At 32.4% G+C, this 14,290-nt stretch overlaps 1 protein-coding gene across 1 annotated transcript in view; it reads left to right on the top strand.

The window, feature by feature from the left end:
• The first annotated feature begins 428 nt into the window (after positions 1-428).
• rsh (Rap GTPase activating protein radish) overlaps positions 429-14,290 on the top strand; it is a 130,337-nt gene continuing 116,475 nt past the window's right edge. The window contains 1 exon segment of the mRNA XM_018515497.1: positions 429-486. The gene's annotated coding sequence lies outside the window, so the exon portion shown is untranslated.

Below are 14,290 nucleotides of genomic sequence, written 5' to 3' on the forward strand. Positions count from 1 at the left end.
AATCCTAATTAATTCTCATTATAATTTAATTAGTCTGTTTGAAATTGACTTTCGTTTAAAATTTCGCTAAAAATTCTAAGGACTTAATATTGCGTAAAATAAATTGACCGCCTCTCTATCCCCAGTCAAAAGAAATATATTTTTGCCCACGTGCAAAACATTTGTTCGTGTGTCACATTATGCTGCTGTAAGCCCGATCCCTTCGTTTTCCCAGCCACCACGTCCAGTCCACGTATCAGTCCTGAGGAAAGTCTCATCCCTTCACCGGCCTCCAGCCACCCTGTATCCGCTCCCATCGTGCAGCCCACATTCAACCCCTGCGCCCCTTCTCTAGCCGTGTATACACGTAAACGCAGAGGGGATGGAAAGCACGTCTGCGCGATGAGGACCGGGATAGCAGTGAGCCTCTTTCGCGGGGGATCCGACGTGCTTTTCCACCCTCGACGACGACAGTCCTGCCGCATCGCCAAAACGTACCACACAATCGTGAGTAAATTTGCACATTCGCTGATCTCTCGCTCATTTCTCCTCTGTCTCTCTTTCCTCGGCCCTCTTTCTCTTTCAGCCATCTTTTACGATAGTTCTCCGGTATCTTTATATCTTTTTATTTTCTTTCGATTTACTTCATCATTTTGTTTTTCTCTTCATTTTCCTCTACTTCACGTCTTTTACTTTACTCATCGCCGCAATTTTATCTCTCGTATATCCAGTGTTCGCGAAGGGATCTCGTGGTACGCGCGTGGTACGCGAAATTTTCTGCCGTTTTATTTCCGCGCCGGACCGGAAGACATCGGGTAAAATACGCTTCGTATAGTTTATGATTGTAGGAATAACGGAGACGATTGTAGAAAGCGACTTTAGAGCGTCGGTAATGTGCAAGTTATAAAGCCTTTCATTTCGTTGGTCCAAGAGATTTACCGCTGTAAATCTTACCGGAATAATCTGCGAGTTTGCACTGAAGCGCAGGACATTACGTGAAACAATTTTACGTTATTTGCCATCATTATAAAGTAGAAATGACCTTAGACTTTAAAGGAGAAATGATTCCAGAGAATGAGACTGGTAGCGAATTACGTGCAAGTCGTAAAACTTCGTTTCTTTGTTCAGGACTTGTTGCTGTTTTCATCGTTGTTTTCTTGATTGCTGAAGCATTCTTATAGTTGAGTGCTGTATAAAAAAACTTTTATATCATTTTTTTTTACCATCGTAAAAGACTTTAAAGATTCTTAAAATTCGCGCATAGTTGCATTTACTTATCTCTTCTAACTTTAATGTCATTATTATTTTTCTATAAAAAGTGTGTTCGAAAATGATTATACGAATAAAGAAAAAACTAAAATTCTTCGCATCTATTTTCTTTTACTTTGCTCGTCTTAGTTAATCTTCTCTTACTTACTTAAGAAATTTCATCAAGTTAAAAATTCAATTGTTTGTTAAATTATTAAAATGCTACACAAAGTTTTGTAATAATTTTTTAATTAAGATAAAAGAAAAAAATTTTGGAGATTCAAAGAAAATCAATCTTCTTTTGAGTAAATTTTATTCGAAAAATATCAGACGGGAAATATCTTTCTAAATCACGACGATGGATGTACGTGAAGTTTGTAGATCTTAAGATGTTATCGATCGTGCCGTTATCCGGTAAGCTAAACTCGGACAAAGTTAGTAATAAAGTCATCGTGGAAATATTTTCAAACTCGAGTAACGATCGTAAACTAGCTTTATATTAGAAACATAGTTATCTATATCCAACGGTTTGCGGCTCGTCTGTTCTTCGTTCCTAAAAAGTTATTTAAAATGCAATAAAAATATCTAATTTATATTTTCGCAACGCTGCATATTTTAATATTTCTAAAATATAATAAAAGCAACGAAACAAAAACCGTATCACAAAAAAAATAGATCGTCCAGATGTAATATCAAAATATGACTAAAGACTCGTAGCTTTTTAATGTATGCTGATATTTTTATAAGATAAATGAAAATTAGTAGTATGTAAATATATCAACTAATTCTTCTTAAGAAGGAAAATTTACATAAAAAATTGTACACAAGAAAAATTGTAATTTAAATAACAAAGTAATAAAAATGTGTCTCAAAGGCGCATTATCAAGTTTAAGGTGAAAGAATCAGAAATGAAATAAGATTTAAAGATTTTTCATCACGCACATATTATAATACATTTCACAAAGTCGTGTCGCGCAAATGATTTGGTCAATTATGTTGGTAGAATCATTGCGAATATATTATTACGCTATAACGACAGTATTGCATTGCATTGATCGATGGTAAAGAAATAAAGATTTCCTGCTTCGGCAGGTGCAGTCACAGTTGTTCGAAGTTCCGGACGATAAAGGAAACGAAGTTAAGACGAGCGCAAGATTGTGTTACGATATATTGAATATCTCTTTCTTTTTCGCCGCGGAAGAAACCTGATCGCCTACCACGAGTCCCACTTTCGTTAAAATTCATAAGACCATCTTCATAAATTGTGCAAGATATTATGCAGAGTGTCCCAAAACCATCACATGTCTTTTAGATCACTAATTTCTTAGTTTTGCAAAAAGGAGCCAATTTTTTTGAAACAAGAATTCGGTTTTTGAAACCGAAAAAGATATTGCTTACTACATTTTTGTCATTTACAAATTTTTCTGAATTTTAAATTAAAATTTTATTAAATAAAATTAATTAAAATTATAATTAAAAATATATGGTGTTTTGTAGTATAATTTTTACTTCTGATTTAATCAAAAAGTTCTATTTTTCACTGATTAAAAATTAATTTACTAAGTTATTAAAAAAACACCTGGTTTTGGGGCATCCTAGATATACAGATCGAAAGCTTGAACCCCTTTTATGATACAATGTTCCCCTGAGTATGTATATCTGGATATAAATCATAGTAAATATCTAACAATAAGCACCAAATCCCACTTATGTATGCGGCCCATAAAACAAAATATTCTATTGAAATGTCAGATATATAATCTGCATACAGGCCCACATGTAAAATATCTATTTTATATATGTAAAATGTTCAAAATTTCGCAGATAATATATCTGTGGTTATAATTATATGATTAACTCTCAACTATTATGGTTGGAGCGCGAAGTAATTACGTTATGTGAGTCAAACTGACTGTGACAAAAAGCGACGTTGTATTTTGTGTTAATTGCTTTTAATAATTCGCTTTTATGGCGAACAGACAAAAGTAGGTCATGCATGAAAATGGGGAAAAAGATTGGGAAAAACAATAAGCTACAAAGCTTTTAATATCGATATAAAAGGTCTATAACGTTGAAATTAATTTCGATATTATCATAATAATTGGGGGTTAAAACATACGTCATTGATAGTGCTTAATTTGAATCCACCTTCTGAAACGAACAATTCATTACACGCATATCAGCCAGGACAGAATATCACGGAATATTATAGGGCAGGTAGATATAATATGCATCTCTATACAAACACGATATAGATTACCGATAATAATTGTTCGGCAAAATTTCATTGACGCAGGGGGAACTTTATGCGAAGGTTAAGCTAATAATATAACCTAATATTATACTCACGCCAGGACTTTAAAAAAGATCATTCGAGTGTCCGTTATTTCATTATAAACTTTAGCGCCTCACTACAAAATCACGACCTGCTTTGTTTCAAACTGCTATTTGGAGATTTGTTATTGCATAATTAATCGATTGATCAACATTTGTTTCACAATTTCATATTAAAATTACGCATTATTCCCTTTAACGTAAATTATTGATCTTTAACTACTATATTGTAACGACTAGTCAATTTGTTGTATATGCGCGCCTCGATAAATACATAATATAATTTATATCTTAACAGAAATTGGAGAATATTATCGATATATGTTATTTTTCTTTAATTACTATAATAATAAATAAAAAATATTTCATTTAAAAATATTGGAGAAAAGTAAAAAAAAACAAAATAAATTTTATTCCAAGTTTCGTACAATATTTAACATATTTTTTGCTCTATTGCAGCAGTTAAAAATTAACAAAAATATTTCTATATTTAAAAGATTAAATTGAAATATTTCTATATTTAAAAAAAAGATTAATTTGAAAACTTTATCTTTAAAAATGACGTGACTTTTTAGTTGGAGTTTAAAATTAGGTGATTCGTTACTAACAATTGACAGAGAATGAGAACAAAGGTAATTGAGGAAATAGAGCCGTCAATTTTCACGTATCGTTGTATCGCAAAGAGGATGTCGAGCAATACTATAAACAAGATCAAAATGATGCGCCGATGAACTTTATATCCTCAAAATGGATGAAACAGTGACTGTACCGATTGTGGCTCGCGATTTATCTAGCTTATCGCTGTTTTGATCCGCGTCTATTTATTTCCCCATGCAAGTCGTACATTTCCTCCAATGACACAATCACTATAACTCGTATACGAGCTATTTTCAAAGATGGGATATTTATGCCGCTTGAGACGAATGCAATGTATAGAAATAAAAGGGTGTTGGTGCTACTACGATTGCTGACGACGACGACGACGAGGACGATGAGGACGATAACAATAATGACGACGTACGCGACAATACGGTGTATATAACGGATCAGTATCGCAATAACCTGCCAATATTGACTCGATATTTCCGTAATGCATCGCCGGCTCTCGATATCAATACGCAAAATCGCGGTCAAATATTGACTGGAAAATATTATGTCGTCATAGTAGGTTGGATGAGTTTATTGATAGATGAGCAGTTGAGTAAATAAGGATAACGTAATGATTCTCGGACGCATTTCTCTTCGAATTCTCCAACAAGCGATCATGGAGCACCGATGCACGTAGCTTATTTTGAAGATAACATAAAAGTCATCTGTTGAAAATATTTTTACGATAACATTTCTTACGGGATCTTACATATCGTTTTCAAATAAATAATTCATAATAAGAATTGAAATCTTGAAGCATGAAATGGAAAATTCTGTAAAAAGTTTCTATGCTTAAAACGTTATTATCTTCGTACTTGCTTCGTAGTTACTTTGCAATTGCTTGGGATTCGAAGAGACTGCTTGATCGCTCTTGTCAGTCATGCCACGTTGCGGAAAAGTAGATGAGGTTTGTTCTCTTAAGCGAAAAGAGGGAAAAGTGCAATTTATGATACTCTTTTATTGCTCTTTTCCTCCTCTCCTCATAATTTCTCGTTGATGAAATATTTACGCGTAGATAGCATCACATAGATGGGGTATCGAAGCCTGCCGAATCAGCACCGTGATAAAAGTGTAGCACGTGTCACACGTGGATTTGTTCCGGTGAATAAGCAGAAATCTACGAGGGGGACGAAAAGAGGAAAAATGCTGGTCGCGAAGTACAAGGCTCATGGTATATCGGCTATTTATTCCTTGTTGGCCCTGCATCCTTTTGCAGCGTCGGTCCTCGCAGACTCCCTCGGGTGTCGGACAGGCCGTCGTTGAATATAAATTTAAGGATTAGTCTGGCGAGACGACGAAAAAGGCGATGTTTTAGAACTCGGGACGAGTTAAGCCAGGGGCATACAGACGTTTCTGAATATGGAAATATCGATCAGGCGACTACGAAGAGTAATGCCTCTGTAAATGGGAGACGCCGGGAGATCTGTCTGAGAGAGGTCACGTTACATTTGCGCAGAGATTTTTCATAGACGAGGTAAACGAGGTGCTATTCTCACTACGCTGAGAAATGATGTATGATTCCTGCGTGTAGCATAGTGTCGATCGCATTATAGATTCTGTCACGTTTGCTCGTAAATTATTGCTTCGCGTGCTGTATACTTTTTTTTTTTTAAATAGAATTTAGTATCCATTCGTTAATCAACATCTATGATATTGCGATGTTATCGCCGCAGTCTTTTTTTACGATGAAATAAAATCGATCAACTGAGATCTTTTCGGTAGGAGAAATATTAGAATATAGAAGCAACAAAAAAGAATCATAAATTATATGGTACAAAAATTGGAAATTAAAATTATTTCGGAGCAGTTCGTTTTGTGTCATTGTAAATTGTAGTGAGTGTCCGAGTTTATATTTCCTGCGGTACACAAAAGTCTGTTTTCCAAAAATTCTCATGCATGCGCATACTAGGTATTGTACAGTGACTTGTTTTCGCTTTTCACAGAAAATATTGACCATAACACCAAACATAATTCCATTTTTTTTTATATAAAAGACACACAATTCAACAGTGAACATACCGTGGGTTTACGAGAAAAGAGCATTACATGAAAAAATATACTTGCATTTGTGACAAATGGGTATTTCAATTTTGTGATAAATGGGGATTTCAAAGATTTTTGAAAATCTGTGTAACACGGTTATAAAATATTAAGACAACTAAAATTTTAATTAAATGTTTTTTATTTATTTATTTACTTATTCATTTTACTCTCTCTCTCTCTCTCTCTCTCTCTCTCTCTCTCTCTCTCTCTCTCATAGTAATCCTTTAATAGAAATATAAAAAGTTAAAAGTTAAAAATATCTCATACATTTTGCGTAAAATAAAATATTTAGAGAAATTTTTTCTCCTTTAAGCTTTTAATACTACAGAGTTCTCGTGTGAAATACATTTTTGTTATTTTATGCTTTCGAGATCTGATATTAGAATCAAAGATATCCTGATCGATTACAGACCGATCTGTTATTTTAAGCTAATCTGTGACACATCCGGAAGTTTATCAAAACTGAGAAAGGACAGCTGCGTGTTTTCGTCTGTCATGGTGTTTTTCCCTATAAATCCATATGTGATATCCAATAGCACTTTATACCTGGCGAGACGCACTCGATTTATTGAGAGCGGAGTTGCGTTATACGCAGATGTCGTATCCGGCGGTGGTCCGGTCGAAGTATTGTTCTCTGTGAAAAGCAAAAGCGAATTCCGCCCCGGTTTCGCTCTAGTATCGACCGCTTAGGCTCGTCACTACATCCCGCTACTATTGCAGATTCCGGTTATGCAATGGTGTTAGCGATGCGACAGCTTCGGTGTTCGCAACCATAAGCTCGGGGTCTATACACGCAGATCGACGGCGATGGTAGGATTCATAAAGGACGGCAAGCACAATGAAACATGCGTTTCTACGCAGAATTATACCGTACGCGGTTTGTATCACAGCAATCAGCATCGTAATCATAATGTATTAACAATAATCTCAAAGCGCGATTTGTTGATTAAAATAAATCGCCACTATACATACAAATTGGAGAATTTGTGTTAAATTTAACACACTGAGAAAAAAATGCTGTTGATTTAATTAAAGTCTATATTACGGGCTGTCACTAACATAAGTAATTAATTCATACATATTTTTTATTGACTTAAAAGCATTATTATTGAAATAATAATTTATACCTTTATATCAATAAAAATATACATGAACTAATTATTTATGTTAGTGATAGCCCGTAATATAGACTTTAATTGAATCAACAGCATTTTTTTTCTGTGCATATTTTACGTGTTCCAAGCGGTTCACTCAAATTTTTTGTAAACTTTTACACAATATGAATATATTAGAAAGTAACATAAACATGTAAAAAGATTAATACAAAAAAATGTACTGATCGTACTGTAAAAACGTACTATACTATAACTGACACAATTTGTAAGTAAATTGTGGAAGTATATTTTTTTCAATAAACTTAACATTTATGATATATATTAAATTAACATGTATTGTGTTCATTTACACATAAAATGTGTTATTTATTATGTTAAAGTAACACTCTATGTCAAAAATTCAATACAAATTTTTTAACGAAGTGAGTAGATCGTTTTTAACTAATCATGACAATCTTAGACCGATTTTTTTTTATTACGAATGCCGATTGCAGTTTATCACGAATTTCGAGCGCTTTTGTGAATCACGGTTAGATTAATTTTTTCTCTAATATTTGTTGTATGACGTCCGGCTTTTATCGCGTTACCGTAGCGCCTCCAAAGTAATCTTTCAAAAAGTAACGAGTTACAGGCATTTATGTAACGCGGATGCTTCGCGAGAACACGAAGTGCGAGTTGTCGCATTTTCTTTGATCGACGATGCGAGATCAAAGCTCCGTTCCTCGGAAGCGTGGCCCTCGTTATCACGGCGACGTAAACACACACCTCGGCATTCTCTCGAGGTCGTTTTAGCTGTGCATTATATGCTGAGTAACAGTATGCCACCATGATAACGTACATTTACGACGTTTTCAAGAGAAATAGAAAATGCTGAGGCAAATACAAGAGAACTTGCAATTACATTTTGCGGAGTTACAATAAGCTGTGAAAAGGTACTCTCTAAAATAAAAACAATAAAGTAATCGGATTTAGTAATTATAATAACTAAACGCGTAATTAAATTAGTATTTTCTCTTTTTTTTCTTCGTCAAAGGTTCTTCAGGTTATTTCTGAAAATATATGAAACGCTATTAATTTACATTATCATATCAATTATAGCGTTTTCTTATTGTCGGAAATAAAAATGTAAAGATTATATTTTGATAATTTATTGCTAGTTAAAATTTAAATTCGCGGAAATTTCATTGTTTCGATAGAAGAGAGACAGGATTTCAGATTAACGTAAATTCGATCGATAAAGGGACCCGAGGTGCTTAACTGGCACAAAAAATTTTTCGATCAACCATGTAATCCACGTGTTCGATTGTTATATGATTTTTGAAGCGGATACAAAAGTGCAATTCACCAGTAAATGTTTACCTTTTTTCGCAACATTTCCTCTGTAATATACTGCAACAATATTCGCGTAAAAAATGTGCAACCGTTATTCCTGAATTTTCTTGAAACGTCTCTTTCACGCGTTTTTCGTAGCAAATATTCTTACATTTCGTAATAAATAACAGGATTGTCCAATTAAACTAAGAATGTCGTGCAATACAACGAATTGCTAAAAGTTCCACGCATTATATATTATATTTGTTCTCGTCACTAGCAAACATAAGGCAGAAGACACAGAATTATTTGCTTTCTATAGTCGTTCTTGCAACTCTTTAATTAATTGAAAAATAATTACTTTTGTTAATGGATCACTTAAATAACCAAGTAAACGGGTGAAATGGAAGTGGCAGAAGGGATGCCGTGTGCCACTTGTTGTTCCGACCAGCCGCAGAGAACTAGAACGTTTTAATTAGTGTGCACGTGTCTAGTAACGAAGTTGTCCCGTCGCTTAACAGGTGCACATACGTGTGTGTATGCATGCTGTGATAGGCATTGACATTTCTCTGTGTTCTCCTCCACGTTACACGGTGAAAAAGTTCGCAAATGCACCACCGATATGTAGGCGGTGCCGGGAAATTTATGCGTTTATAGTTAGAAAGAGTAATTATCGTAAGATGTAAGAACACTCAACGTATTTATGCATCATTATTTTTTATACAGTTATTTTACGCATCGTTTGCTTGCTATACTTTATCGAGTAAAGAATATAGTCACATATTAAATAAGCTTGAAAATTTAATTTAATATATGAATATAAAATCTTGGAACATATTAATTCTCGTGCATAATTATCTTACCTCACGTGATATAAATTTTTCAATCTTTATTTATCAAACTACAATAATAATTGCCGGAAAAAGTTTGCGTTAAGCAATTTTTTTTAAATATTCAATATTTAATATTTCTTATAGAATACGATAGATTATTATTCTTCGCCAGTGGTTGAATTTTTTCCTTTTCACAAAAATATATTTCTCTTCATTTTTCCATTCTCTCTATTAATATCTTTTTTGGATTAAAGAATCCGCAAGAATATCTTCGATATAAATGTCTTTAATTATTGTTATCGAATATAATCGACTAGTGAGAAGTTTCAGCAGGGATATGACGTGCGAGACGCGTTAATGAACTGTCACAGCGTAATTTCGGGCGGCAGCAAAACGGTACATTATTTCCGCTATTGCAAATGGAAACAGCAGTTGCAGAGGGTGCGGCAATGCTTTGCCAGTCGCAAACTTTTTGCAAAGCGCTAATAACGATGTTTTACAATAAACAAACACATAGGCGTTTTGGGCGTGTCCGTTTTAATATGTTAATGCGCAAGTGAAATAAATTTTATTATGATCACGGCCGTACGAATTTCCATCGTACAAAACGACATCCGTTTATATTGGCTCCGGACATATTGACGATAATCACATGATATTGTGATTGGAAATTGTCAACATGTCAGCAATGGGTGTTCTCGAAACGTTTATTTGTCGCATTTACGCGCGATCATCGCGCTGTCACTAGCAATTAATCACTTCGTTCGGCCAAATTCGGACGGATCATTTAATTGTGTAATTGTAAGAGAATTTGCTCGAAATCGCTCGCAATAATCGTTACAACGTCACTAACGTAAATAGGTATATTTTGCCTTTTATACTTTTACCTCTAATCGTCAAATACTAATTTACTATTTGAAAAAAGAACTATAAAGAAGAAATATTAAATAATCTTTTAAATAAAGAACGGAGTCTCTATAAAATTATATATAGATATTAAAAATTTACACACACACACACACACACAGAGTCTTCGGATTATTCGTATCTTTCTTCATCAGTAAATTCTTTAATTCGAAATTACTTTTTCCAATAAAAGTTTAATTGAATTGTCATCTTTCTTTTATAATATTTTAATACTTAATATTTAATAATACTTTTCCCGATAAATTTTATAATTAAATTCACGAAAATTGATATCCATAAGTTATAAAATTTTCCTCATTTATTCATTTTAGTATCGATTAAATTTACAAATTTATGCATACGTTCATTAGCTCTCTAATTTACAGTACCTCGAATGCAGGCTAATCGATAGGACACTATCTCTTTTTTCGTAATGCATACGATATCGGAACAATGTCAGTGATAATTATCGTGCCATGCCATTATAATACGCAAACGAGGTGGACACGTAATCGCACTGCAATTTCTCTAAACCAAGGACGTGTTTTCTTCAATCGGCTTATTTTCGTTCTTTTCGCATATCGGGAAGAGGGAGAGCGAAGATTTATAATTATCGCTGCCGTTGCAGTGTTTTATCAAAGCGTATTCTCGCCAATATTGACTATACCTGTTAGTCTATCACCGTTAAATCCATTAATTGACGCTAAGTAGGTTGGATGAGCGGCGCTACAACAAGACGAAATAAAGTTGTTCTGCGCAACTTGTGACCCTCACAGCTATCTTTTTTTCTCTCCCTTTCGGCTTGTTTGTTTCTCTTCTCTTCCGTCATCATTCTCGTGCCATTACGAATCGTTTTTGTTGATCGTTAACTGTCATCGTCGGTTTATTAATTCCAAAGCGTTAACCAACACCGTCCATAAATCACATTGCCTCTCGTTATTCGATTAGTGAGCTCTGCGCGGTTAATTAACGATCATCGAATTATCGAAGTAAAGAATCGGGTAGATCCGAGGAAATCTCATAAAATCGAAACGTGACAGCGATTACAATATGGAATTCACGAGAAGTTGCAATTCAAATTGATTTTTGTCGTCACATTCCGTGTTATTAAAACGCAGGGTTGGTAAAAAACATGTTTTAAACTATTTAAAACATGCTAAATTAATATTTTTAATATGCTTTAAATATGTTTTTTTATAGTACTATTTAAAGCATATTTGAAGCATTAAAAACATATTTAAGGGACACCTTTATTAATTAATGGAAAATATTAGACATCCTTATTAATTAATGGAAAATTTATTTATTAATAAATAAATTTTTCATTAATTAATACATTATTTTTATCTTCTAAAGTCGAATCCTTTGAAGTTGAGTCCTTCTATTTTTATATCTATCGGTTTTGTATAAAAAATTTTTTTTAAATAAGATTCAGCTAGACTGTTTAAGGCTTTGATTTCTATAGTTCGTGTTATCTCTCTCACTCTCACACACACACGCGCGCGCGCGCGCGCACACACACACACACACACACACACATGTACGGTCTTATAATATATTATATTTTTTAAATAAATTTATTATATTGGGTTGGAACAAAAGTTTTTAGCACTACTTCATTTACAAAAATCAGTACAAAAAAATCTTGGAAACATTAAAAAAAAATGGTTTTATAGGGAAAACTTTAATCTTTCACATTAGAAAGTTGAAAATTTTAGCAGGCACGTGACGAGCCTACAAAGTAAGAAGAAAATTTCCCATTTTATTCAGCTTATTTTCTATATGCAAAAGTTACCAAATTCACATAAACTCAAAAGAAGACATAATAACTTTTCAAAAGTAGAGATTTTATGCTTTAAAACTCTACTTTAAAATTTAAATTTCGTTTATTTTTAACAAAGTTACAACTGCTTGAATTTTGAATATATATTCAATTGATGTAAAATAGATATAAATTAGTTTTACACAGATTACCATTACAAAGTTTCGTAATGTGCGATAATATAACTACTTTCGTATTTTTAATATCAATTTGTCGTGCGCAACTTTGTGCTTTGTTCATTATTTTATAATTAATTAAAATATACACATTAAAGCTATAGGAAAGTAATATCGTGTGTATAAGAGAGCATAAAAAGAGAACAAATTTCCTCTTTTTATTTATCTTCATTATTATCTTTATATATGTAAGAATAAGACACTGTCGCGTGCTTTTTAGCCATTAAATTGGTTAAAAAGTTAGTGCAAATGAACGAATTTTTCGCGAGGAAGACTGAGTAAAAAATTTTTAAATAGATTGCTAATAAATATCTGTACAGTAATAAAGGAATGTAAGCAGAAATATCATATTTACATTTTATTTTTAAGTTTTTTTCAATTTATCAATCAGATGCTTTCTATTTTCTGCGCTTTCGTTAGTCAAACATATATCGTAAAATAGAGAAATGTATCAAGTATATATAAATAATAAAAATATATATAACATATATTTTTTTATAACATATGTATATAAAATATAAAAACATTACAAAATAAATTTTTATTTTATTTCTTTATTATTATTTATTATTAGATTATCTGCAAAAGTGTTTAAACATATAAAAATAAAATAAATATAAAAATAAAAATAATATTAAAATTTGCAGTGAGATTAAAAAAAATTTTATTAGTATATTTCATATATATCTCCGTAGGAAAGATTGTGAACTTAGTTACAAAGTTCTCTTGCTTGCTTTGTAATCATTTTCTTAATTATCTTATTTCTATTTTTTGCTTCTCTTCAAACAAAAGAATCAACGATACGAAATAACTTCGCTTGTACTTTGAAACTTATTTTTTCGTGGCGCAACAAAATTCAAGAAGACAAGAAGCCCGGTTGGCTTTCAATAGAACGTTGAAAGAAAAGGAGAAAACACTGATAAAGATAAAAGGAATCTTTGTCGTGTCTATCCCGATAGTTGAAGGTTATTCCTTGAACTCGTATATTCCGATATTGATGTACTTTCAATTTGTTGTTAATTGAGTGCAATATCAAAGAAGAACAATCGAATAGCTCAATCGCGCATTTTTGTAATTTTAAAACCATCCCTTATAAAAAAGAAAAGTTCTGCAATAAAAATATTATTAGGTTGGAGGAAAAGTTCTGTGGAATCTTGTTAACTCAAAATTATATATACAATATCTTTGTTAAAAATTATCAAAACTTAAAAGAGGCTTTTAAAGCTTAAAATCTTTACTTTCGAATAGTTACTATATTTTTTTGAATTTATGTGAGTTTTGTAATTTTTATATATAGAAAATTACGAGCTGAAAAAAGGGAAATTTTTCTTATCACTTTGTGAGTCTATCACGTGCCAAAAAAAATTTGCAAAATTTTTCGATTATCTATATTGTGAAAGTTTGGAGTTTTCTTTACAAAATCATTTTTTAAAAATGTTTCTATAATTTTTTGGTTTAGAGTTATTCGCGAGTAAAAAGAAGCATTCTGACTATGATTGCTCAAAACTCCATTAAAAATGATTATGCAATTAAAAAAAAAACAGATTTTTAAAACTGAAACGTTGCTCTATCGAATAGTATCATACTAATTTTTTAAATGTAAAATATATTGAAATTTGAGTTACAAATATGATATTACTATCCTTATATATGTTTAATCATTGCACAATGGAAAAAAGGACAGTATCACATTTTTAGCTCAAATGTACATATATTCTATTTTTTTAAAAATTGGCAATTACACCACACTTGATAGAGCATAGAGCGTTTTAGCTTTAAGAATCTCTTTTATTAATTACGGTACGACCAATTTTAATGGAGTTATGAACAATTAAAATCAGAATGCTCTTTTATTTAATCCGCGTGTAATTTGGT

The sequence above is a fragment of the Trachymyrmex cornetzi genome, unplaced genomic scaffold (assembly GCF_001594075.2).
Source record: "Trachymyrmex cornetzi isolate Tcor2-1 unplaced genomic scaffold, Tcor1.1 scaffold579, whole genome shotgun sequence".
Taxonomy (NCBI): Eukaryota; Metazoa; Arthropoda; class Insecta; order Hymenoptera; family Formicidae; genus Trachymyrmex; species Trachymyrmex cornetzi.